At 42.4% G+C, this 27,893-nt stretch overlaps 1 protein-coding gene across 2 annotated transcripts in view; it reads left to right on the top strand.

Annotated features, from left to right (window-relative positions):
• The window catches only part of WIPF1 (WAS/WASL interacting protein family member 1), a 121,286-nt gene that overhangs the window by 42,841 nt on the left and 50,552 nt on the right, over window positions 1–27,893 (top strand). Inside the window, exon 1 of one of the 2 annotated variants that reach the window (XM_037044421.1) lies at window positions 4,402–4,492. The exons of the other annotated variant lie outside the window; for it this stretch is intronic. The gene's annotated coding sequence lies outside the window, so the exon portion shown is untranslated. Of the gene's footprint in view, window positions 1–4,401; window positions 4,493–27,893 lie in introns of those variants that run through there. 2 annotated transcript variants of the gene reach the window in all.

The following is a 27,893-nucleotide window of genomic DNA, read 5'->3' on the forward strand; positions in this document are numbered from 1 at the left end:
TTATGGATTTTTTCTAATAAGTTAGAAAAGCTAGATTGGCAGTAAGGCGAAAGTATAGGGTTTGTAAGAAAGCTTTTGGAATGAGGTGTGAAAGCTGAGTGAATGGGATGAAAGAAACTATCCCTGCCCTTAATTGCCACTTAGTTCTGGTTGAGGTGAAAAGCATGTGCAGAAAGTAATTAGAGAGCAGGACTACATTCAATAAAGTGCCTGTTTGCGAGATATGGATGCTAAACCTATCTACCACAAAGAGCAACATTAGGCCCTGCGTCTCTGCTGTCAGGCAGAGTGGAGCTTGTGTGTTGGCTTTAAACTTTTCCAGGAGCTCTAGATAAATCATTTAGGCTCTCTAACTTGGTTACCTTTTCTGTAAAGTGGGGATCACAGTACCTACCTCACAGGATTACAGGGAGAATTAAATGAAAGGATGTGTGTAAGCATGTAGCTCTGTGCTTGACACGTGGTAAAGGCTTGGTCAATGGTTCCCTAAGAAAGTCAATGCAGCCTCTCCTTCCAGTCTCTTCTGGAGGTTGGTGAGATGATTAGGGTGCCATCAGAAGTCCATTTTACACAGGGGTGAGATAGAAACCAGTGTTTAGAGTGGCCAAGTTCTGCCTGACTGGATGAAAATGTTGAGCATCATGCCAGTGACTGTGAAATACACCCATGGTGAATGCTTGAACAAGACTCTGTTAAAAGAAAGCGTCTATAAAACATGATGCTTCCAAAGCAGCAGTGGTTCATGAAGTAGAGAGAAGATCCTGGCCACAGAGAAAGGAATGGCCAGTTCTGCCATTCTACAGTCAACTGACCTCTAAAAATAGGAGAGACAGAATCAAAGCATCCTTCCTGATCTGGAAACGCTTTTACTCCTCTTTAACATGAGTGAAACATCATTCTTGCAGCCCTTCAATGTCAGCATTAGGCTCCTTGGGCATGTTGATGGATTCATGAGGTCTCAAAAAGGTAACATTCAAGGAGTCAGATAGTAAACACACAAAAAATTGAAAAGAATTTAACACCCCCTCTTTTATCTATATTTAGGACTTGAGAATTTGTGGTTTGTGGTAAAGGTAGAATATGTCTGGGAGTAGGTAAAAACCACAAGTTTTAATGTCTGTGGATGCTACACATCCAACCACTGTAGTCAAAATATTGTTCAGTGGGGGAAAAATCAGTGGAAGTAGTTAATTGATGTCTCTGCCCCAAATAAGCACTAATCGACTGCTCTATTACACCATCAGCTGTGAGGTGTACCATCACCTTAATGACAGATAAGGGCATGACTTTAAATGTACGCTTTGATTCCAGGAATGTTAAACTATGAAGAAAAAACCCCACCACCAACAAAAACATGCATCTTGAAATTAAGGAAATGCAGACTTTCACTCAGTTGGTATGTTGGTGTTTTGGTACGCTGGTAGAGGCTAGCACTAATTTTATGAAAGCAATACAAAAAATGTTTTTACTAATACACATGGCAGAACTAATGAAAATTAAAGGCAAAGAAAAAATTTCTCAGACCCATAGATTTATTTTCTTTTATTCTCTTGTAGAGACAGAAAAAATTGTGGACAGTTGGGAAGGTACTACACACAATGAGACTACAGCATCTTTTAGTGCTAGAAAATAAGGAAGTGCTCAAAAACAAAAAGTAAAAAAGCCCCAAATTGATCAAAGTATGTCAAAAGAGCACAGGAACCAACTGAGAGAGCTCCCAATGGCCAAAGGTGGAAAATTTGAGCAAAAAATAGTGTTGAAGTATAACCCAAAATGTAAAATAAATATCTATGAAGCTATACTAAAAGAGACACATCTTCCATGCAGAATTCCAAATAATTCAGAAAGGTACCTCACCCTCAGGTTTTCCTTCCCAACTGTACAGTGTGGGAAGCAGTGGGAGAACAGCTTTACGGTGGAGACACCTGACCCAGGCCACCTCAGGTATGCAAGACCAATGTCAGCGTAGTAAATTAGTTGGGTGTGTATATATTTGATATGATGTGATTAAAATGGCACTTTTCCTCTGTGATTTTACTCTAAATAACCCATAACTCCAGTCTTATAAGAAAAACATTAGAAAACAATTCCCAGTCATGGGACATCCTACAAAATGCCTGACCAGTTCTCAACTGTCAAGGTGATCAAAGACAGAAACGTCTAAGAAACTGTCAAAAGGAACCTAAGGAGACATAATGACTAAATGTAATGTGTTGTCCTGGACGGGGGCCTAGAACAAAAAAAAGACATTAGGGGAAGACTAAGAAAAACCTAAATAAACTATGGGCTGTAGTTCATAATAGTGTATCAGTATTGGTTTATGAAATGTTACTCATATATCATTCTAAAGGTAAGATTTTAATAGTGGAGAGACTGCGCATAGAAGGTGGGAACTCTGTGTTATCTTGTTGATTTTTCTGTAAATCTACAACAGTTCTTTAAAAAGTCTAGCCTTGGCCAGCGTGGCTCAGTTGGTTGGAGCATTGTCCTGTAACCAAAAAGTTATGGGTTCAGTCCCCAGCCTGGGTGCGTTCAGGAGGTAACCAATTGATGTTTCTCTCTAGCATCAATGTTTCTCTCTCTCTTTTCTTCTTTCCTTTCCTCTCTCTCTAAAAAACAATGAAAAAAATGTCCTCTGGTGAGGATAAAAAAAAGTCTATTAAAATTTTTTAAATGCCTAAACAGGGGAAAAAAAGAAAAACCTCATGGACAGGATGCCGGGTTAGGAATTTCAAAGGAAAATTATAAAGCATTTTGTTAAACCCTTTAAAAATTCCACACAGAGCATGGCTTAAAGTAGAACATATGTAACTGCTTAGTTGAAAAATGGGACTGGCAGCTTAACCCAGAATGTGACACTTCTAAGTACATTCAAATGGAGTCATTATTATTTATCATCTATGTAGTATTCTGTTTTTGCAAGATGGCAAGGTTTTCCCATTACTCCGAATTTAAAGGTAAGGCCATGTGTATATCCATCTTGACTCTACTGGCTAATCTAACTGTACAGTTCAATCAGAAAACCAGCCATCAGTTGTCAGAATGGTAAAATAGTTATACATGTTTTCAAAGCCAGAAATGCAATCATGTGGTGAGACTTCAGAGTTTTACTGTTGTCCAAAGTTCTGACTCTCAGGACTCATTTTCTTACTTGGTGTTCTCACATGGAAAACTTCACTGAGGAATTACAGGGTGATTATTTTTAAGACTTGGAAGAGTGGGCTTGTCTACAGTTACCTTTCTAAAAAATAAATAAAAAGTCTCTTTAAAAGCATTTGAAAAAAATTATGCCAGGGTAGCCAAATAGAAACAGCTTTGGGGTTTCTGCACTGGGTCAAGTTGTACAAATTGCAGAATATTACCCTCCGTTCAGGGCATCATTTTACTCCCACATACCGCTTCCTACATCCACCACTTCCAGAGAGTTAGAGGAATTTTACAAGGAAGAGGAAGGCACTGACCACAGAAACAAGAAAGCTAGAAAGGGCACCCTGTGCTTCTTGCTTGGTGCTGCCTCGGCCCTTCTCCAGTCTCGGCTTGGTGGGGGACTCCCAGGGGCACATCCGGGCACTGACCCCTGGTGCTCTTGCCAGGCTAGTATCAGGGCCCCCCACCCCCAAGGCTCACATGCCACCAGGAACCCACCACCATCCCACAGGAAGGAGATGTTGATGTCAGCCCTTTGAGGGGGAACCAAAAGCCTGGCAAGTTTTGGAGACCAGCAGAAGAGAAATGTCTGCCAGTTTTTTAGCCCTGGGAGGCAGAGAGTGTCGTGACTTTGCCAAACCAAGAATTAGGGCACACCGTCTGACAGCAGGACTGAATAGACTGGATGTGAACGTGAGACCGTCCCAGGGAATTCAGGGTGTCACACCGCAGGATCCAGAAATGTGAGCTGTCCCTTGGGTGTGCTCCTTGGTGGTGGCGCCCTCCAGAGTGCAGCCTGGGGACATCCTGGGCGCAGTGCCACGGCCGCCCTTCCGCAGCGGTCTGAGTGGGGAGTGCCGGAGCACCAGGGCTGGCCTAATGACCAGAGACCACCCAGCCACGCTGAGAGGCAGCTGAGAGGGTCCGCCCCTTCTCAGCTGCCTCTCCGAACCCAAGAAGGGGGATCCCAGAGCTCAAGTGTGTCCGTCTCTTCCTTTCTTCCCCTCCTTGTGGAGTCAGACATTGTCCAGAATGTCCAGGAGTCCGGACATTCCTCTCCCCTGCTTCCCTCCCAGGCTTAGCTTCTCTACCTGTGCCCGAGGAATGCCTAAAGTCACCACCACCCCCGCCCCCGTATACAACTGTTTCTTAAGACACGGCTTACCCCAGTGTGAAACAGGCAGCGAGAGGATTTTATCACATGCCTCTGACCGCGGAGAGAGACGAGTCAAAGAAGGTGCAGTGAGGAAGTGTAATGTCACATGCAACCCGTACAGGAAACTGGCCAGAAGACAGCAGGGGAACTTGAGAACTTGGTTGTTCTCCGCGGATTAAAACAACTCAGGTTAGTGCCTTTTCCGCCCTGAAAAACCTTTCATAGCTACTCTAAAATACCCTGGTTCTCTTTCCTTCAACTGCCTTTAACTGTTCTTGTGATGCGAGGTCATTGCTCTGGCTCTGAATGGAAGAGCCACGCGTTGTTAGAGGAACACCCATCTAGCCATTGTGAAATGAGAATCTCTTGCTTCCCAGTGTAGAACTTCTTTGCCTTTAACTCACAAACCTTCAGATGTGCGTTAAATAACTTATTTCTTGGAATTCGGCTAAGGCTCTCCTCATGTTCCGCCTATTAGCATAAATCTGAAATGGGACAAGTCAGCCTGTGTTTGCAGGCAGACGCAGGGTGCTCAAAGGGCGGTAGAAAACACAGGGATATTGTGTGTAAAAACATGTTGCAAGGCTGTCTGCAAAGGTTTGTTGTTTTTATGTACTTTTCAGTTGGTAAAACAAGTCTTTTGGCTTGTATTTCCTGTTAAAATAATTTTCTCCTATCTCTATAAATTCTTAAGTTCCCTTTTCTATTTTTTTCTGCCCTCTTTCTCCCTTTTTTTTTCTTTCCTTCTTTTACTAACATAAAAACAGGAGTAGAGAAGAAGAGGTAGGGGGCAGCTTGAATGCGAGATGAGGAAGTGCCCTGGAGTTTAAGAGACACAGCCAGGGGCTGTCACTGTGCGGGGGCTGAAGAAGCCATGAGGTCTGTCTGTCACTAGAGCTTTGTCTCTTCAGCCCCGTGCTTCCAATGCAAAGGAGGAGTTGCAGAGTCTAGAGAAGAGCCAGAGACACAGTTAAAGGGTTGGAAATTAGAGCCCAGAAACAGTTAAGGGGCCCAAGCTTATTCATCCCGGGGCCCGGGGGACAGTTTAATAAACGTCAAGCCAATAAAAGGTCCCTACACAAAGACCTGCTGCTCTCAGACCTGTATGAAGAAGGAAAATATTTTATATTTGAGTTAGAAGAAGGAAGTTACTACACTCCTGGGGCTGTTATTGAGGGCTAGAACAGATTAGCCAGATGTCCTGGGCATTTTTGCAAACATTGACTTGTATTTGACTGGTTTCTTCTCTGGTTTTGTGAATGTGTTAATAAGAGCAAGGAGAGGAATGAAGAGAAGAGACCAGCATTGGTATCTTCTTGCTTGATCTCTTCATTCCAGAACGTTTTAGTGTCTGTACAGAAAAACAAACGACAGAGGGGTGAGGGGTGAGTGGACTCACGTGTTGTTTATACCCTAGTCATGCAAGATAACTAGGGCAGTGATGAAAGAGAAAAATCATTGTTTACTTTGTCCTCAGATTGCCACATTTTTTATTTGTTACTACCGTGTTGTGTAAGAAAATGGAGAGGAAACTGACAGAATAAGGGAGGATTCTAAATTGGGGATCTCAGCCCAAGTGGTTTCAGAAACGCCACACTGGCTTGGACAGAAGCATCCCACGTTCCTTCCCATCAGGGATAGAGAAGCAGAGGGGAGATTGGAATTTTTTGGTATGTGGAGCCTTTTGTACACATAAATGCCTGGAGGAAATGCACAGGGGAGCTGCAGTGGGCAGGTCACTAGCACATGGCACCAGGAACTCCCCTGAGCACCAGAAAGGCTGGTCATCCCTAGAAGGACCTGCTCTTTCAGTTTTGTTTTGCTTTCTTCATTGGTTATAGAGCTTTGTTGTTCAGAGACTTTTGTGTTTTGCTAATCTGCTGCTCATAGTAGAAAAAGACATTTATTTTGTTAAAATACGTTCCAGAGGGTCCTGACTTTTTCTGTAAATGCAGCTTTCCAAAAGCTGTTTGCATTTCTTCTGGGAATATCCATTCTCTCCATCCATTTCTCACCCAGCTTTCTTCCCTCTGTTTATGTCTGGGATGCAAGAAAAAGGGTTCACGGAGTGTCCCTGTTATACAAAGCCCCTGATTTCCAAACCTGGAAGTGGTTCTGGGTGGAGGGGAAGGAAGACAGGGAATGGCAGAAGGTGCTAGAGCACGTTAGATGGTGGAGAGCAACTGGGGTATTCATTTCACGTGTAATTTTTAGACAGGAATCACTGTCTGAAAGATATAATGGTCACCTTTTCGCTGGAGAAAAAGTGGTGAATTTTATATATTACTGAATTCTCTAAACGAAGAAAGAAGGGGGCTGACTTTGCAAAGAGGCAGGCCTCTCTTCCCCAGAACCCCAGAGACAGCATCCACCAATGTTTAGGTGGCCTGATTTCAGAGAGATGATATGGTGAGATACACAAAACCTCCATGCCGGTAGGGAAAAAGAAAATTCAGCTCTGACGAGAGCAACCTTTACAATCGAATTCATCCTGGGTCATCTTTTTGCATTGACATCAGCAAGCCTGGAGGCCCAGCACTCTGGGCGTCTCAGAGACGCGTTCCTGGGCCTGTGTGAGGTGGTGTTGTTGTCATCACCATCACATTGGAAAGTACTGGGGGTCATACTTTGTTTCTTTAAATACACATAACATAAAATTTACCCTCTTAAGCATAAAGTGTGTTGCTCAGTATTGTTAAATACATTCACATTGTTGAACAACCAATCTCCAGAACTTTTTCATTTTGCAGAATGGAAACTCTATAGGCATTCAGCAACTCTCCCTTTCCCTCCCTCCAGCCCCTGGCAACCACGTTCTGCTTTCCAGTTATGAGTTTGACTACTCCAAGTACCTCGTATTAGTGGAATCCTACCCGGTGGGCAAAAGCAGGCTTACGGTTGCAAAACAGAGTTTATTCTTGTGTTATTATTTATTATTATATTACTTCCCATATGAACAACTGTAAACCTACTTTTGCCCACCCCTGTAGAGTATTTGTCTTCCGGACTTATTTCACTTAGTACAATGTCCTCAGGGTACGCCCATATTGGAGCATGTGTCAGCATTTCCATCCTTTTTAAGGCTGAATAATATTCCATTACATGTAGATAGCACATTTTCTTTGTCAATTTATCTGTGAATAACATTTGGATATTGTGACTAGTGCTGCTGTGAACATGGGTATGCGAATATTTCTTTGAGATCCTGCTTTATTCTTTGGAGTGTATACCCAGAAGTGGAATTTCTGGATCATATGGGAATTCTACTCTTAATTTTTTGAGGAACTGCCATCGTGTTTTCCATCGCAGCTGCACCAGTTTACATTCCCACCAACACTGTCTAAAAGTTCCAGTTCCCCCACACCCTCACCAATATCTGTTATCGTTTTGTTGTTGTTCCACAGCAGCTGTCCTGGTGGGTGTAAGAGGATATCTTGTTTTTATTTGTACTTCCCTAACCATTAGTGATGTTGAGCACCTTTTTATGTGCCTGTTGGCCATTTGCATATCTTTGGAGAAGTGTCTGTTCAATTCTCTTGTCTGTTTTTTAACGAGATTGTTTGTTTGTTGTTGTTGCTGTTGTTGAGTTGCAGGAGTTCTTTGTTCTAGATATTAGGCAACCATAGGTTGTTTTTTTAAGTATCCTATGTTCCAGTTCCAATGTCCACATCATGAGCCAGCTGCCCCCTGTAGTTTACAGTCTTGGCACAGAGCATGAGTTTCAATAGTATGATTTTTTTCAATAATATTATTTTTATCTTGATTCTGAAATGCTGCACAAAATCTGTCACTTTCAGCTTAGCAGCAGTTCAGTTTTCAAGTGCTTACAAAGGTGAAGGGAAGGAAAAGAAAGAAGAGGTAGCTTGGGGTCATGCTTTTTATTCTTTCTATGATTTATACTTTTTTGGTTACATATCTTGAGGAAAAAGCCTTATGCAGGATTCTGTTGACTAAAAGCAGACTCCATTAGGGTTAAACATGCTTTCTGAGAATCATTCAGTAATTACTTCTTCTTATAACACCCTCCTTCCAAAACCACAGACTTCAAGATAACTCAGGTCATATGATCATTATCATTTTCCTCTGTGAACACCTCAAAGATAATTTTGCCTCTGGGTTGTAAGAGGAAGAGAACTTGGGCTGTTGTCCCAGGGAAAGGAGTAAGAACAGTGTGACACCTGTGGCGGTGCAGGCATGGTACGTGTTTAGACTGCAGGTTTCCTGGGAGGAAGCGGTGGGAAGGATGGGATGGGATTTGACGCAGTGCAGCATGGCTTTTCTTTGGCTGGAGGTGCTGTCTTCTGAAGGAAATATCGCCAAGGCCCGTTTACACTTACTAATGATCCGTTACACTTCCAGGGAAGAGATTGCCTTAGGCCTGATGTTTCACTCTGCCTTTTCAGTTTCCCTCCATTTCTTCAGAAATTTTGTTTGTTTGCTCTTTCAAAAAACAAACACACACAAAGAACTCCATCTTATTGTCTCCCCCAACAAAAAAAGTGGACATCAGAAATTACAACGGTGGTTGCATTTTTGGTTGGGTGGTTGGTTGGTTGGTTTATGAAAGGACAGAGAAAGGGCTTTTCCATGAAAATAATAAACTGGGAAAAGATGAGTCCTTAAAGTGAAACCATGTTGTGGTATAGAAAAATGAGACACCTAGTCTGTCTCACCTGGAGGTATTCATATACCATTAGCACTGTTGTTTCTCAATCTAATTAAAGTTACTGCTTTGAGACTGTCTAACTAGCTAGTCACTTACCCAGGTGTCTGTTTTGATACTTTCTGGTTGAATTAGGCTTCCTTTCTACTTTTGTCTGTGTCTGGATTTTAATAACATGTCATATTTTAAGTTCACTCATTGTGTTGATTTATAATCCTGTGTGACTTGAAAACAAAGCTTTTTAAATAATAGAATACATGTTTGCACACACACATATGTATACACACAAATATATATATCTTTTAATAGGGAAAATTCTTTAGGGTCATTAGATGGTATCTTGGAACCTACCATTATTTGGAATAGGCTGCTACCTTCAGACTAAGAGGTTATGTGTATACTGCACCTGTAGATTCATTTGGAGGGTTCACCTGTGAATTGCTGTTCTTTTAGTAAATCACTGATTTATCAAATGGTGATTGAGAGCATCTTCTTCAATTTCCAGGACAGCTATGGAAAGATTTGGTCTTCCTCACAGGCTTTAGAGACCTGTAGAATAATCCTGACCCCTGCTAACTGGGTGTGGGACCAACCGAGGGGCTGCCCAGTACCCTCAGTAGCTGGCTACACAGAAGCCTACCGGGAGAAGGTTGCTAAAGGGAATTAGTGCCCTAACTCCACCTCCTCACTGTCCTGGGACTTCTTAGGGAAGTCCCAATTCCAGCAGTCATTTACTAAATGAACCTTCTTGATGAACGACCACCAGGGCTTTGCCTAAAATCTCTTTCAAAGCAAACACGTGCCTTCACTTTTCTTCTCCTTCCCTTTGTGTTTTCTCTTTCTGCTCTCACTCCTGCCATTTCCTGCCCATCGCCTTGTCAAAATTTTGGACCAGAATCCCCCTGCTTGGACAGCGTGCTTTCTGTAGCAGCCGTGTTGTCTCTAAGCTTGTGATTCCTCTTCTCCTGAGCATTAAATAACCTTCCTTGAGAAACAGGGACAAATCGAGGCTGATGAGCATAATTACTAATATAAAAATATTTTAGAGGCTTTATGTAGGAAAAAGAATTTGAACCAAATGATATTGTAAGTAGATCTTGACAAATCAGGAAGGGTGGATAGTTTACTTTTTAAAACATTTTCAAAGGATTTTTAAGGAGGTGGCAGTAGGGAAAAGGGAATTGAAAAGGCCAAAGGATAATTTGCTCTAAAAGACAAAAATGTTAGGTTATTCAAAAAATATTTATTTCTCCTACTTCAGTGCCAGGAACATCTGGCCTTAGGGAAAGTTTAAGACAGAGGCTCTCAGATGCTGTTGTCATTATTTAAAACTTAAAGAGATAGGTAAAAAATAGAATCCTGGATTTTTAGAAATAGAAAGGACTTTCAAGAGTTAAATCCCCTCATTTTTAGATTTGGAAACTGAGGCTTAGAAATATTAGGTGATTCATCTTGGTCAAAATAACTAGGCAGCCAGAGTAGTGAATACAGACCAAGGCTTCTAACTCCAGTCTGGGTCACCAGCCACAAGGTTGAGGGTTCTCAAGGATGTAGAATCTGCATAAAGGCGCCCCTTGGGCATCTACACAGGCTAGATCCATGCCTACTGGGAGTAAACCAAGAGACTGAGGAGTTTATGAACTCCCAACACTCTAGCTAAGTGAGCTCTACTCAGTACCTGGAGGACAGCACAGCAATGAGTAAATACAGGGGTTGGCAAAAGGAGGTCTACAGTTGTTCATATGGAAAATAATACAATAAGTAATAAATGGTAGCATAAGAATGAACTCTGTTTTACGCACTCACGACTATAAACTTACTTGTGCCCACCGTTGGATTACAAAGACACCTACTCCATCCTTCCTGGAGAAAGTTTGTGTGCATGGAATAGTGATGGTCACCCAGGGAGCAAAAGAGAAGACAACTTAGAAAAGAAAACTTCCCAGTGGCCATCCAGGATTGGCTGGCCAGAAGGAGACACCCTGAGTCTTGTGGCCATGAATATGGATTAAGAGGGGGCGTCCGTTGTGAAGTGTGGGGAAGGTCAGGGCTCATCCTGGTACATATTAAGTAGTCCTCAAGTCCTCATTAGCCCTTAGCTATGATTCCAAGAGTTTTCAGCTATCTTCTGAACACTAAACCTGCTTTTTGGGTACCATTATCTCAGAAGAGTGTAGTCTGGACAGTGGACATGGTCACTGGAAAGAAATGACATCATTTGTGAATTTCTGGAGTCCCTTTGTGAACTTTGTGATGCGGGTCAGTCATTCTGAGTCTGCTTCCTCAGACTGACCGGATAAAAGGGAGGTGTTGGGACTTCTCGGGCGAAGTCCCGGGGCTGGAAGTTTGGTGATCTACCGCTCCCTGCTAATGCCACGCTTGGGGGTCTTTCCTGGATGTTTTACATGGGGTGTTTTTTTGGCATTTCCTCTTAATTCAGAAATATTTATTGAGTGCCTTCCATGTGGATTTACATTTTAGCTGGAGGATTTGGACGATGACAATAAACCTAATCAAAGTATGTTAGGTAGCGTGTTACAAGGTCAGTAAGTACTATGGAGAAAGAAGTACAGCAGAGTAAGAAAGACCAGGAGTGCAGTGGCAGGTGTATGGATTTAAGTGGGGTGGTTAGGGTGACTGTCGTGGACGGGGTGACATTTGAGTGAAGACTTGGAAAAGGCGAGAGCATTCCCCTTGCAGGTACCTGGGGGAAAACACAAGGGCCGGAGGCAGGAGCATGCCTGGCATAGTCAAGGAATGACAAGGAGCCAGTGTGAGTAGGGCAGAGTAGGTGAGGAGGAGACAGGTAGAAGGCAAGATCCCAGGGTGCCTTGTAAGCTGTCATGGGGCTCTGACTTTACCTTGGAGTGAGCAGAAGCTTTGGGCAGACATTGAGCAAAGGAGCGACAATAACCTGGCCTCTCACTTTAAAGGATCTGTCTGTAGGAGAGAAGGAGAAGAGAGAGAGACCAGTCAGGAGGCTGTGGCAGTACTCAGGTGAGAGATGATGATTTACCAGGTGGCAGCACCAGAGGTGGTGAGGAGTAAAGAGTCTGGTTATTTGTAAGGTAGAAACAGCAAAATTAACTGTTGGCTTGAACAGTAATAAATAGAAGAGGGAGTGAAGGAAGACCCCGTGGATAGTGGCCTAAGAAAAGAAAAAAATGAAATGCCATCAGACTGAGATCGGGAGGGATGTAAGTAGGCAAGTGGGTGGGGGAGAGTATATGAAGTTTAGTTTGGGGTATGTGGAGTCTGAGATGTACGTTAGATATCACTTGGAAATATTGAGCAGGCAGGTGCATACACATGTCTAAACATATGAGTTAGAATCCTAGGAGAAGCTAATTTTTCTTAATGGTTTTAATGGTTTGATATTATTCCCAAAAGCATCTGTAGCTTGTAAAACTCCTATAGAAGCACATGGAATGGGACTCTGTATAAGGACTTACTCACTGTTAGGTTCACTTGGGTAAACAAGGGTGAGGATTTTTGTTTTAGGCCTTACCTTTCGCTGTTTAAACCCCACTGATTCCATCATTTCTTAATTTAAGAAAAAAAATGTCAAGACAATTGAAGAAAATATTATGAAGTTTTCATCTTTTTTAAGTATATGTTATTGATTATGCTATTACAGTTGTCCCAATTTTCCTCCTTTGCCCGCCTCTGCCTGGCACCCCCCTTCCTTCCAGGATTTCCCTCCCCCTTAGTTTATGTTCATGGGTCATGCATATAAGTTCTTGGGCTGCCCCATTGCCTATACTGTTCTTAACATCCCCCTGTCTGTTTTGTACCTCCCCAGTTATGCTTCTAAATCTCTATACCTTTTCCCCCATTCTCCCCCTCCCCCTCCCAGCTGATAAACCTCCAAATGATCTCCATATCTATGATTCTATTCCTGTTCTAGTTGTTTGTTTAGTTTGTTTTTGATTTTTAGATTTAGTTGTTAATAGTTGTGAGTTTGTTGTCATTTTACTGTTCATAGTTTTGATCTTCTTCTTTTTCTTAAATAAGACTCTTTAACATTTCATATAATAAGGGCTTGGTGATAATGAACTCCTTTAGCTTTACCTTGTCTGGGAAGCACTTTATCTGTCCTTTTATTCTAAATGATAGCTTTGCTGGATAGAGTAATTTTGTTTGCAGGTCCTTGCTTTTCATAACTTTGAATATTTCTTACCAGTCCCTTCTTGCCTGCAAAATTTCTTTTAAGAAATCATCTGATAGTCTTATATGAACTCTTTTGTAGGTAACTCTGCCTTCTCTTGCTGCTTTTAAGATTCTCTCTTTATCATTAATCTTTAGCCTTTTAATTATGATGTGTCTTGGTGTGGACCTTTTTGGGTTCAACTTATTTGGGACTTTCTGTGCTCTCTGGAGTTGTATGTCTATTTCCTTCACCAAATAAGGGAAGTTCTCTTTCATTATTTTTTCTAATTTTCAATTTCTTGCTCTTCCTCTTCTCCTTCTGGCATCCCTATGATTCAAATGTTGGCCCTTTTGGGGATGTCCTGGAGTCTTCTTAAACTGTCCTCATTTTTTAAAAGTTCTTGTTTCTTCATTTTGTTCTGGTTGATTGTTTATCTCTTCCTTGTGTTCCAAACTGTTAATCTGAATGAAGCCCAGCTTCCTTCCCTTCACTGTTGGTTTCCTGTGGATTTTCCTTTACTTCCGTTAGTAGAGCCTTCAGTTCTTCCCTTATGCTTTTGCCATGTTCAGTGAGATCTTTGTACATCCTGACCACCACTGTGTTGAACTCTGCGTCTGAGAAATTGGCTATCTCCTTATCGCTTATTTCTTTTTCTGGGCTTCTGTTTCTCCTTTTGGGCCATATTTCTTTGTTTCCTCATTTGGCAGCCTCCTGTGTCTGTGTACTAGGTAGAGCCACTTGGATTTCCTGTCTTAGCACACTTGTTAAGTTGTATGGGGCAGAGAGCCTTGGGTATTCACCAGGGCAGGACAACCTGCTTTGCTGCTTTATGGCTCTGTGTGGGGGGGGAGAGGGGTCAAAGAGAGGCCAGTGCCACTGGTGGCTGACTTCTGTGGGGCTTGCCTGGCACTTGCCCCTTTTCTAGTCACTTCACTCACTCCTGTATGGGACAGACACCCTTCCAGTTGCTGTCTTGGTTGTGGTCCCCAGAGGTTCGCCTTGTGGAAGTTGGGGCTGTAAAACCAGCAGTTTTTTCCACCACCCCAACCCCCACTGGGTTTACAGCCAGAAGTTATGAGGCTTTATTTTCCCAGCACTGGAATTCTAGGCAGCGCAGTCTGGTGTGGGGCTGGGATTGTTCACTCACAAGGTGTCCCCCTGATTTTTACCCACCACAAGTGAATGTGGGGCCGCCATTCTGCCAGCCACTGCCTTGCCATTCCCAGCTCGCTGCGGCCCCTGGCTCGCTGTTGCCTCATTGGATCCTCTCTGCCCGGACTCCTCATCTCCACCCCTCCTCCCTGTTTGGGTGAATATAGCTTCTTTAAATCCTTGGTTTTGGGACTTCCCTACAGTTCTGGGTGTTTTTCTGGGTGATTTTCCAGCAGTCTCGGTGTTTTTTGTTTTAAAGCTAGTTGTGTTCCTTCTGTGGTTATGCAATGAGGTGAAACCTATGCCTCCATCTTGACCGGAAGCCCTGTTTTCGTCTTTTAATGTTTATGTAAATATTACCTTAATAATTAAAATTTCATTTATTGTCATTGAGACAGAGTTAGCTAGTTATAAAAATATTGATGAATTAATCTATGCTACCTATTTTCTTGGGGAAAGGAGGTATGCTATCTGCATTCAATAAGTGAAACTCTGAGTTCTTACGGGTTGGATCTGAGACTGGGCAAAAGTTAACTTTTGACCTCTGAATTCACTTTCTGTCTTCTTTTTAGTTGGCATAAGTAAACAAATGGGATGTATTTTTAAAATACCTAAATTGGTACTCTAGAATAACACTGGCAGTTCCTACCCCAAACAGAAACTAAAAGTTTTTATTCTCAATTGTATACTCAGTTTATAAGAACACCCATCAAACTTGTCTTTATCTCATTAGACCCTCTACCAGCCTACGAGGCAGGCACTATGTGAGCCCCATTTGCAGGTGTGGACATTGCCTCAGAGGGATGGAGTGACTGGATCACAGTCCACAGAGCTGGAACTCAGACCCAGCACTATCTGTGTGCACAGCCTGACCTACTCTAATTCCCAGAAGCATGGAGCAAAGTAAAACCAACTAGAGCATTTTAGTTAAGTAGTGTAGACCAAGGGGCAGTGCAGAATGACCTCTTTTATGATAAACCTGCAACTGGGTCTCCAGTAAAAAATTTCAGGTAGTTGTTAAACCAAACCCTGATATGAAGGGGATTTGTGAAAACAGTCTTTTTTCTCCTTTACCCCTTAGAGCAGCAGGGCTACTTGGGTGGTATGAACCTATGGACTGAAAACCTGCCCCTCAATCAAACCCTCAAGGGAACACCCGAGGTATCTCTTACATAGAAGTCTACTGGTGCTAGCTGGCAGCAGCTGTCCTAGGCTGCTCCAAGAAGACCCCTGGGAGCCAGAAGACTGCAGCCAGCCAGCCCTGGGGAGACCTGAGTGGGGGGTTCTGAGAGCCTTGAAAGTGGTTCAGGACCTGGAGGCACTGACCTCAGTTCAAGGCTCAGAAAGGAGGGCTGGTCTCTGCCCTTATAGTATAAGCCAGACAGAGTGCTGAGGAGCAACAGGGTCAGCTCTGACGCCAGTAACCCTCGTGGGGACCCTTGGGAGGAGCAGCCCTCACCTCAGCAGTTTGCATGGGTATAGCCTTGCTGGTTATTAAAATATTGGGGTGCTTCAAAACTAGTTGTTGAATCTTAGCCACCCCAATGCACTACCAGGACCCCCGAGACCTCTTATAATTTGAACAACTAAGGTTTAGTGCCTGGCACAGTGTGGGGTGCCCTAGGACCCTGTTCCAGCATCAGGTATTGTTCTGATTGGTTAGTGCCTGTGCCTTATTGCCTTCTAAATATTTTGAATATAACTCTGTTCCACCCCCAATAAAATGAAACACTGAAGACATTTCTGTGAGCAGGTTGAACAAACCTTGATTGGGGTCCAGGAGGAAATTTAAACCTGTAATTGCATTGCAAGCTTCCTGGTTCTCTGATGAGGACCTGTTGATAGCATCCCACGCTGTTCTTCACTATCTAGAAAGAAAATATCTGCAGGAGTTTTAACTGGAAAGGAAATAAGCAGAGCTCAAGCAGAGCCTAGGAAACATAATTTTGATTCATGTTTTCAGAGGCCCCAAGTTTGAGAAGGTTGCATTTTACAGGAATGCAACACCTCTCTACTTGCTTTCTGCTCCGGTCCTACCTGTCACTAGAGAAATGGTTACTACTTCGAAACATGACTTGTTTGCTTCCATAGATCAGTGGGTGACCACCCGCCCAGAGGTGAAAGGTTCATTATAAGGCAAGCTCCACTGACCCTGATTTATTAGTGCCAAACACTTGCCTTTTGCAGCTGTGGGAACAGTTTTCAAAGTCAGTTTATTTCTGAGCTGGACTAGCAGTACTACATGGTTTGGTTTTTTTTTAAAGGAATCTTTCACGCATGCAGTGGTGGATGTCAGCGGTATGTGAGGAACCCCTGTGCCCATCCTCAAAGCATTCAGCTGATTTTTAGATGCTGCAAATCTAGATATGCTGATTCCTTTAACACAGGGGTTTTTAACTTGAACGCTGTGAACTGTATGAAAAAATAATGCATGTTTATTTTCACTAACATCCAACTGAAAACTTGCATTTCCTTCAATAATGAATGTGGCCAATGAACTGCAGCAGGATTAGCAACATCATCCGCGACATCAGCAGCAGTGGGAGTCATAGACTCCGTCTGATCATCCAAATTTGTATTTCCGTTTGCTTTCCGAATATGCCTGATATCTTGCCAGATGTCAAGCTCAATGTATGCAGATCCCTTCCCACCAAAACCCAGACCTTTACCTTCCTTCCCCATCTCATGAATGCCACCCAGGTCTAACCAATTTCTGTGTCCTACTTCTTCTTATTAAATATTGCTCAAATCCATCTCCTCTTCTATATTTCCCCTGCCTCTTCCTTCATTTAGACCTTCAAAGCCTTTGGGCTGATCTGATACAGATAAATCTCTTGCCTGCAAAGTCTCTGGTTCCTCCCCATGCTGTCATCAGAGTGAGCTTGATAAAACACAGGTTGTACCGTGGTAGCACGGCTTAAACATCTCATGGGGCTCCACCAGCTCCAGGCAGAAGTCCAAGTTCCTAAATATGCTGACCCCCGAGTACCTTTTCAGCCTCATCTCCCACCAGCGCTTATCCCCTCTGGCCACCCACCATGTTTCACCCACAACTAATAAACAGGCTTCCTCTCTCACGGCGTGGGATGTTCTTCTCCCTCTCAGCCCAGTAGACTGCTTTCCAGCACAGACACAGCTCCTGAGTCGCCTCCTCTGTAAAGCCTTCCATACCCATCACTCTCCTGGTCCCACAGCACCTCGTGACCTGTCACCACCTAGTCACATGCTCCAGGCTTACTTGCTCATACATCTTCCTGCCACCCCCCTCAAGAATCTGTTACTTTGGTATCCTTTCTCCTGTATCCCAGCATCTAGCAGAGTGCTGGGGCACAGTATATTTTTGGTAAATGTAGGCTGGATGAGAGGGTAAAAAAAGATCAATGCTGAATATTTTAATAGTTCCAGGAAAAAAGTTGTAGATTTAAGCAGGGATCTTAAGGGTATTTAGGTGTGAATTTTTGCTTTTGTCTATAAAACACCTTACTCCGACTTCATGTCATGAAGATAAAATCAAATTGAGAACAGTGATGGTTTCTTTTTCAATTATATTCTTATGCTTTTTTTTCCTTTATACTTTCACTCTGATGACAGTGGTTTGTTGATTCCATTAGGTTGTCAAATTATTCTAAAATGACTCACAGGGCAAGACAACTAGATTCTAGTTCTAACTTGAATACACTACCCAGGTCACTTAACCTCTCTGATCAGGCTTTGGTTACTGAAACAGTTTGCATAGTGGTCTCTGAAGTAATTTCCCTTAATAAATGCTAAAGCATTTTAAGGCTTCAAAGGCTTGAACTTGGGGACTGCCGATGATAGGCTTATTTCACTGTTGTTTGTAAGTGGCCCTTGTGAAATTTTACTCGGGAGCGTGAGTTGAAGCATATGCTCTGTTCTGACCCAGTGAAGAAACCAAACTAACATATCTTTAAAAGATAAATATTTTTTAAATCTATAACATTCAGTGTTGGCAAGAGTGTGGTGAATGGAGCATTCTTTCATGATGCTAGGGGTAGTATACAAGCCTTCCCAGTGGGCCATTTGCACTACCTAGCAATTGCTCAAATTCTTTGATCCAATACTTCTGCTTTTCTAATTTATTCTATAGCAAATCCTAACTAAGCCCAAGAATTTGTGTATAGGAATACTGATATTAGGATATATAAAAAAGCAAAGTAAGAGATAAATAAATGACCAGCAGATAGGGGGATGTTAATAAATTTTGGTGTAGAAAAATCATGTTTTCAAAGAGTATTTAGTGGCCTGACAGGTTAACAGCAACTGGGTTCAAAACTACATGCATTATAATCCTAATTTTAAAATATTTTATATGTACGAAGACTAGAAGGAAATATTCCAAAAAGTTAACAAAGTGTCTTTCTACGCAGTTCAGTTACAGGTTATTTACCTTCTTTAAACTTGTTTTCACCATTTTCCACAATAGGTTTATGCTATTGTCACAATTCAGGAAAAAAACAGTTTAAAATGTCCTCGCTCCTGTCAGAATGGCTATTACCAGAACACAACAAATAACAACTATTGGCAGGGGTGTGGGAAAAGGGGAGCCCTTGTGCACTATTGGTGAGAGTGTGAATTATTGTAGCCACTGTGAAAAACACTGATGGTTCCTCAAAAAATTCGAAAGGGAACAGCCGTATGACCCAGCAGTTTCATTCCTGGGCATTCACCTGAGGAAAACAAAAACACTAATTAAAGATGTATGCACCTCTATGTTCATAGCATTATTTACAATAGGCAAGATGTGGAAGCAACCTAGGTGTTCATGCACAGATGAATTGAATATAGAGACTATGTGGTTATAGATATGCAATGGAATGTTACTCACCATAAAAAAGGATTAAATCTTGCCACCTGTGACAACACAGATGGACCTAGAGGGTATTATACAAAGTGAATAATTCAGACAGAGACAGACAAATACAGTAAAATCCCATTTATATGTGGAATCTGAAAAAAAAAACAGATTCATAGATGCAGAGAATTAGCTAGTGGTTGCCAGCGGGGAAGGGGTAGGGATAAGAGGAGAAATGTGAAGGGGACTAAGAGATACAAATTTCTACTTTTAAAATAAGTCACAGGGATGTATATTTTAAACTGTAGGAAATATAATCAATCATATAATGACTTTGTAAGGCGACAGTTATTAGACTTATAGTGTCGATCACTTCATAAGGTATATAAATGTCAAATTACTATGTTGCATATTTGAAATTATTATATGGCAAGTATATTTTAATGATAAAAGTAGATAAATCAACAAATGGATTCAGTGCCTGTCAGGTGTAAAGACGTGTGCCGGGCACTGTAGGAGTGGCAGGTGAGACGTGACACCTGGTGTCTGGGAGCATCCGTGTCACAAATGATACAGACACGTATAAATCCCTGTTGGGTGATGAAAGAGATCTTCCTGTGAACAAGTTGCCAACAGTGAGCTACTAGAGAGCAGAGGACGAGGCCGTGGTTCGTGCTGCTGAGCACTCACCACCGCTCTAAGTGACCGTGCAGGACTCTGCAGCGCCTGCTCCTGTAGAGCTGTTCTCAGCCGGCTTGAGTGTGACTCGTTGCCATCCCCTCGGCTCTGACCCTGCGTCCCAGGAAGGAAGGCCTCTGAGGGAGCCATCTTCACCTAGTCTGTTTTCATTGTAGTGATTTTTTAAAAATACATTTTATTGATTATGCTGTTATGCTTGTCCCATTTTTTCTCTCCCCTTATCCCCCTCAGCCCTGCACCCCACTCCCGTCAGCACTCCCTCTGGCTTAGTTCTGGTCCATCAGTCGTACATATAACTCCTTTGTCTTTTCCATTTCCTACTGTATTCTTCAACCCCCGCTGTCTATTTTGTACCTACCATTCATGCTACTTATTCCCTGTACCTTTTCCACCTGTCTCTCACCTCCCCATCCCCACTGATAACCCTCTATGTATTGCCATTTCTGTGATTTTGTTCCTGTTCTTGTTGTTTGCTTAGTTTGTTCTTGTTTTTTTAGGTTCAGTTGTTGATAGTTGTGAGATAGTTGTGTTGATAGTTGTGAGAACAGTATAATGACAATTATACTGTTCATAGTATTGATCTTTTTTTTCTTAGATAAGTCCCTTTAACATTTTATATAATAAGGGCTTGGTGATGATGAACTTCTTTAGCTTTACATTATCTGGGAAGCACTTTATCTGCCCTTGCATTCTAAATGATAGCTTTGCTGGATAGAGTAATCTTAGGTGTAGGTTCTGGCTTTTCATCACATTGAATACTTCTTTCCAGCCCCTTCTTACCTGCAAAGTTTTTTTTTTTTTTTGAGAAATCAGCTGATAGTCTGATGGGAACTCCTTTGTAGATAACTGTCTCCTTTTCTCTTGCTGCTTTTAAGATTCTCTCCTTATCTTTAATCTTGGGTAATTTAATTATGATATGCTTTGGTGTGCTCCTCCTTGGGTCCAACTTTTTTGGGGTTCCCTGAGCTTCCTGAATTTGCATGTCTATTTCCTTTGCCAAATTGTGGAAGTTCTCCTTCATTATTTTTTCAAATAAGTTTTCAGTTTCTTGCTCTTTCTCTTCCTCTTCTAGCACCCCTATTATTTGGATGTTGGAATGTTTAAAGTTGTCCCAGAGGTTCCTAAACCTCTCCTCATTTTCTTTTTTGAATTTGTATTTCTTCATTCTGTTTTGGTTGAATGTTTATTTCTTCCCTCTGTTCCAAATTGTTGATTTGAGTCCTGTTTTCCTTCCCTTCACTGTATATTTTCCTTTATTTCACTTTTTACAGCCTTCACTTCTTCCTTTATTTTGTGGTCATATTCGGTCTTTTATGTGAGCATCCTGATTACCCATATTTCGAATCTCCGTCTGATAGGTTGGCTATCTTTTTCTGAAGCTTTGATCTGTTCTTCATTGGGGCCATATTTCTTTGTCTCGGTGCACCTAGTATGTTGTAAGGGGTGGAGCCTCAGGTATTCACCAAGGCAAGGACACTTGCATTGCCGAATTGTAGTGCTATATGTGGGGCAGGGGTCAGAGAGGGAACAATGCTGCTTGCTCGGCTCTTGCCCTGCTTTCAGTTACTTCCCCCACGACCCACAAGTGAATTATGCCCTTTCAGGTGCTGCCTGGTGCTGATTTCTGGGTGGATGGGTCTGTGTACGTTCTAGGACCCTGTGTGCCCCTCCTGCAGACTCTCCTGTGAGACGGGCAGTTTCTTCTGCTGCCACAAGCCCCACAGGTTTTTGCAGCCAGGGGGTTTGAGGCTTTACCTCCCTGTGCTGGAACGCCGGGTTGCACAGTCTGCCCTGCTCTCCAGTTATTCTTCCTGGTTTATTCGCACGTGAATGTGAGACCACTGGGTCTGCCAGCCACTGCCTTGCCATGCGTCCTCCACACCCCTCTTATCAGTCTAGATGATTGTTTCTTCTTAAGCTCTTTGGTTGTCGGACTTCCATATAGTTTGATTTTCTGGCAGTTCTGGTTGTTTTTTATTTTTAAATTTGTTGTTATCCTTTTTTTGGTTGTGCGAGGAATCAAAATGTATCTACCTTATGCCTCCATGTTGGCTGCAATATAGTGATTTTTTAAAATGTGCTTTTTAGACATTATTTTATCAGTGAGCTCGGGTACAATATATTCTTACGCAAAAATAGGGTACAGTACGTACAAGGATAGGCTATACTGTATATCATGCATAAGGTCATGGCAGTGTAGAAGGTTCCTAAGAGATAGCACAGCGCTACTTCTTCGTTAGCTTCCAAAGCCTAGAGCAGTTCCTGGTACACAGTTAGCATTAAATAGTTCTTGAATTAATAACTATATACTTGAGTTACTGTGATTCATCATGAGTAGATCCAAGAAAAATGCTAATTGTGAGGCAGTGCGGGGGGCAAGAGACACTGTCAGGCCCCCTTAATGAAGGGGCTTTATTATAAGGATGGACAACAAAGAAGACGGGAAACCCAGGATGATCCCCACAGCGAGGCACGTGCTGGTTGGGAGTGTGGACTCTGGAGTCGCTGTCACTTAGGAGCTGTGCAGCCTTGGTCAAGCCACTTAACTTCTCTGTGCTTCAGTGCCACCACCACCACCAGCACCACCATCATCTTCCTTGTAGAGTTATAGTGAAAACTGAATTAATTAATACTTGTAAAACTGCCTAGAATGCTTTTTAGCACACAGTAAGGGGTGCAGTACATGTTAGCTGTCATAATTGTCATTATTGTTAATATTAATCCTATTAGAATTATTCAAAACTAGGATTCAGTTTAGGTCTCTGAAAAACCAGGATTTTCCTGCAGTCCCAGGAGATGAATCATCTCTTTCAGGTCCTCCAGTTAACTGGCTCAGCCATTCTTTTCTGTCTCAGCCTCTGTTGCAACTAATAGGCTGCTCATGTCCGTGATTCCCTGTTCATAATTCTGAGACAAGGAGGAACCTGACTGCCTTGCCTAAGCAGAGTTTCTCATGCCCAGCCAGCTCACAGTGTGCTCAGTAGCCTGAAGACTGGCCACCTGTCAGCCAGGGGCCTGCTCTTGCCCAGTTGGCCGTGACCATGGTGGGTCCAGCTGTAATTGATCTCAGAAGAGGAACACAGGTACCAAGGAAGCTCTTGTAGTTATAGGATTTCGAATTATTCTGAAAAGAGGACTCATAGAATAAAGAAAGGGTAAAAACCAAGAAAACTTAACAGTTGAAGAGACAAAATGACTTTTGGCATTTTCCAACTAGTGTACTGATTCATTTTCTAAGGCCCATTTGTTACTGGTGAGACCCACAAAGGAAATTATGTGACTAAGAACTGTGGCAATGAAACGAAACCTCAGAGGGCTTTTTTGAACCTCTGCCTTTTTCTAGGCCATGCCCTTTCCACCTTTGCATCAGTTCACACTGCACCCAGTCTACCTTCTGGTGTCTTACTCACTTTTTTCCATCACATGGACCAGCCAAGAGTACATACTATAATGTATAAACTACACATAGAGATGCCAATGGGCTTTCTAATTATTTCCCATAGCTGAATGAATGCTACCTTTGGGAAAGCTCTTTCAGAGAATGTTTACATCACATGGTGCACGTTCTCATAAGACCATACCTCTTCCAATGTCACTGCCAGGGACCCACATATTGTCACTGCTTTTTGTGCTTTCACTGTAATCAGAACAACATCTCACGCCCTGGAAGTTGGCCATTGCCACTTTAAGGCCACCTGAGAGCTGGAGTCATGTCTGATAGAAATGGCTGTTGGCTGCAGTGCCTATTGCTCAGCATGAAGCAGACAGCAGGAAATGTCCAACCCAGGGGGTCAGTACTGTTTAAGATCATTGTTCTTTCTGGGCATGTCTTCTGCCCAGATGTCTGTGATTTGGTTTTTTTTCTGGCCAGACAATACCACTGGAAACACTGAACAGAAAGCATTCTATCTCTTATTACTCAATGTGTTTTTGTCCAGAGCAGCCCTGAGGGTTTTGCTGGGTTTTATGGGCTGCAGAGGATTGCTGATGGGTGTACCACCTAGAAAGACAAACTACAAAAACTACAGAGCTTGGAGCTGCCCTTGGAGTTGGCTACTCAGTGAGACAAAAATCTCTGCTTCCTGTGCCCAGCTTGAATATTAGGTCAACACTTGAAGAAATGAGAGGAGCATTTAAAACATTTTAATTGTCCCTACATGTGATCTGGGTACTAAATGTTTTGACCTAAAAAAATCTCACTACCCCATGGAAGGTCAGTGTCACACATTTCTGATATTAAAGATATTAAAGGCCCTTTTCCTGTATCCCTCTCTCTCTCTCTCTCTCTCTCTCTCTCTCTCTCACACACACACACACACACACACACACACACACACACAAAAGAAGAAGAAGAAGAAGAAAAGGAAAGGAAAGAAAGAACAGAAAAGAAATAGGCCTTCAGCTGTGAAATTAATTTCCTCGAATGATGGCTTTTTGAGCCTCCTTAACCCTATTAGCAATAAAGACATCAAAATAGCTATACAGACCCTGGGTTGGAAAAACAGTTTAAAGACTTTTGCTAACACATCTAATGATCTCAAAAGTTATTTGGAAATAAAAATAAGGACCTTCTTAAGATGTGGGTAGCAGTCTCCACCTGTTCTCTCAGAAAAGCAACTGCATTTTCAGAAAAGTCCAAATGGTTTTCAAAGCCAAATATAATGTGGTCTTTATTGCTGATGTGTTTGTTTAATATGAAGAATATTTTGAAATGCACAAAACGTGAAAATGCAACATTGGTCATTTTAAAGATTGTGAGTGTATTTCAGCCCAAGGTCGACAAGTGAAACAACTGTTTTAGGTGTCCTGCTCTCTCCCTGGCTCAGTCAGGACATTGTGGAATGACCCACGCAGAGGCTTCAGCAGTGGAGATATACCGTGTGTTAGCGGCTCAACATTAGCTTCTGGTCTACTAGTGGCTTCAGGAGAGGACATCGGATTTGCCATTTCGGCAGTGGTCCAGGGCCCACCTGTCTCATAAACAGGTGTGGAGGCTTCATACATATTTGTGATTCTCTGTCTGAAGCCCTGAGAGGTGGGGCAGCTTCTCTTTCCGCTGACCCCAGGATGGGTAACCCTGCCCTCTTATCCGCTTGGCACAGAATGAAATCACTGCACAGTTGCCGTACTTCAGTTTCCTGCATGTGTGTATAGCTATGGCCAAGGTAAACCAGTCTCGGGGGTTTATCTGGAGTTAAATTAGCTGAGCTGTTTGTTTCCTCTGAGCCATATGCAGATGCTTTTTGAACTATCTTTGTGTTTGAGGGATTTTTTCATTGTATCAGCACACCACTTCCTCCGAGTCATTACTTTGAACAGTTTTGCAGAGGGAGGTATTTCTGCTGGCCACCAGCCTAGCCAAGCAAAGCGATGATTGAGGGATGGCAGCAAACTTTTACTAGTGTAGTTCATGTCCATGCATGACTTCATGAAGTGATTTCTCATCCACTAATTTTAGCAGATGAGGGGGATGTCATCTGAGCTTAGCAGTAGAAAACTGCATTTTGTAATAACAGGCGTTGGCTCCCCCATTTGAATGATACTCAAGTTGAGGCTAAAATAATGTCCTCAGATGACCCTTTGCTTGTTCCCTTGCTCTCTCTTGCTTTCTCTGAGAATTCCACGGAACTTTTTTGAATGTGGCTTTCTACTTAAACTTGGATGCTTCCAAATTCTCTGGTCCTGTTAAATTTTAGCAACTGAAATTTAAGTAAAGCCATTTTTAACTTTCCTTGTATTATACTTTAAATATTTTTAGCAATGACCTTTAAATAGTTTTAAATGTTATTATACAAACATATACAGTGCTTTTACTAATATATTTTATAAATTGTATTCTCTTTTCTATATTCATATATTTCTTTGGTCATGAAGGTAGTAATGTTTTATAGTATCTCAAGAGTAAATTCTAAATCTGTAAGTACTTTTATGCATATGCTAAAGAAAATAAAACTGGTCCTGAGTGGTGTGGCTCAGTGGATTGAGTGCTGGCCTGTGAACCGAAAGGTTACCAGTCAGGGCACATGCCTTGGTTGGGGGCCAGGTCCCCAGTGGGGGTGATGTGAGTGGCCACCACACATTGATGTTTCTTTCCTTCTCCTTCTTCCTCTCTTCCCCTCTCTACAAATAAATAAATCTTAAAAAAAGAAAAGAAAACTGGCAATTAAAATATATAACCTTAATAAGTTCATTGTGATTTTTGTACTCCCAGATTTATGCATTTAAAAGACTGATTTGACTTTCATCACACTCTGATTTTACATTATTTTTATCTTTATTTTTTAATAGTTTATTTTTATTGTATTTTTTCCATCAGCATTTAGCCCCCCTTCCACCTCCACCCACACCCTCCCTCTCTCAATCACTGCACTGTTGTCTGTGTCCGTGATTTTACATTTTGAAAAGTGTGATTGCTTTTACTTTTGGAGAAAAGGTGAGGAGTGGGAGTTACACTTAAGAAAATTCACCACTGAGTTGACCCAGTCCTTTTATGGACTTTATTTTTGTAAAAGCCCAGCTGTAGGCACAGTGGTGACAGGTATCAGTTATTGTACTTCACGGAGCAATGTAGTGCCCACTGTGTTTTCCATTGTAAGACTGATGGTGTGCACATCACAGACGGTGATCTTGAAAGATTTCAGGGTAGATTGCAGTGTGTTTCTGCTGTTCTCCATTACTTACACCTCTCATGTTGCTTACGCCTATAAAGCTTTTGTGCAATACCATTTCTTTGTGTATCTCTCAGCATTTTTGAGAAACTCTCACCTATATTTTCAAGCTACAAAGGGTCGGGGGAAGCAAGAGAAGACAGCCTTGGCTCCACATCTGTGCAGTTAGAGGTAGAAGAGAATTCAGAAGACACCGCTGGTGAAGAACTGTTAGAAATGTGCCCCCACAGAGCAGTTGCACTAGGAGTAAGGAGTCTAGACAGAAGGAAAGTCCTGTGCATAGACGCCTTTGTCCTTTGGAAAATAAAATTTTACATCAGTGATCTTCACATTGGTTTTCCATGAATTCCCTGCCAATGCGAGTTGGATACTGAATGGGTTTTCTGTGTGGCATTGAATTTTGCTGAAGCTTTTATTTGATTCTTGGCACTACCGTCTTTCACGTCAGAGTGCCATCATCTGGTGGTGGCCGAACTTGGGCATAATGATAGGAATGTGGTTTTGTTTTCTCACTTGCTCCGAGAAATCAGATCTTGCCTTGAGACCTGTTTTCTCTCAGTTCAATATGTGCCGCCTCTGAAAACATTCACAAACCATTACTGTTCTCTCCCCTTACTCCTCAATCCCTATAAAAGAAAAGGCAGCCTTGAAAATAAGCCCTGTCTTCCGGTTCCCAGCTGGTTGAGACCACCGCAGAGAGCTTGTGGACATTGTCCCAGTGCAAGGAGGAGAAGCCTGCGCTCTTCGGTAGAGGGCTCGGGGGCTAGTGCCTCCCACCCTCCTCCTAGAGCTTTAACCTCCCGACTGGACCCCCTCCGAGTGAAATGGAAGTAAGGCAGTGAGCATAAAATCAATTTACTAATCTCTATTTCTCCTTACCTTTTCGAAGAAACTGTATCCTTAGGAAATTCCTTCGGCATTTTTCCTGAATTTGTGTTCATTCAATCTAGTGGTATTTGAACTTGCACAAAAATGCAGGGGCATTCGTGAATGAGACAGGGACCAGCACAGATTGAGTGGACCAATGGCAGCTTTCAGAAAGAGGCTTCAGAAGATTCAAAAACTAGTTGTAGAACTGATATAAAGTGGAGACTCTGAAATTACTAGTACCCAAGTTTTCTTCACTATCGAACAGAGTAAATTCTTCGTTCTTGCATTGCTTGAACCATCCCTCTGTAAACATGACGCAGCCGCTTTGCCTGCTCTGTTCCTTCCTTTGCCAAGCAGCATGACCAGGGGAGAAGTTTAGCTCGCTTAATGATAGTAATGACAGCCGGCACTATTACGTGTTTAGTACGCTCCAGGCGCTTCACCCCAAAACACTTGCCTGTCACATTTAGACATAGTGACTATCTCCTAAGTCCAGGAGAGAACTGTAGAAAGTGAGGAACAGCCCTTGAGTTGGGAAGACACAGGTGGCAAGGAGACCAAAGGATGTCATTCCA

The sequence above is a fragment of the Sturnira hondurensis genome, unplaced genomic scaffold (assembly GCF_014824575.4).
Source record: "Sturnira hondurensis isolate 20B ecotype Veracruz unplaced genomic scaffold, ASM1482457v3 Scaffold0004136, whole genome shotgun sequence".
In the NCBI taxonomy this organism is placed as follows: Eukaryota; Metazoa; Chordata; class Mammalia; order Chiroptera; family Phyllostomidae; genus Sturnira; species Sturnira hondurensis.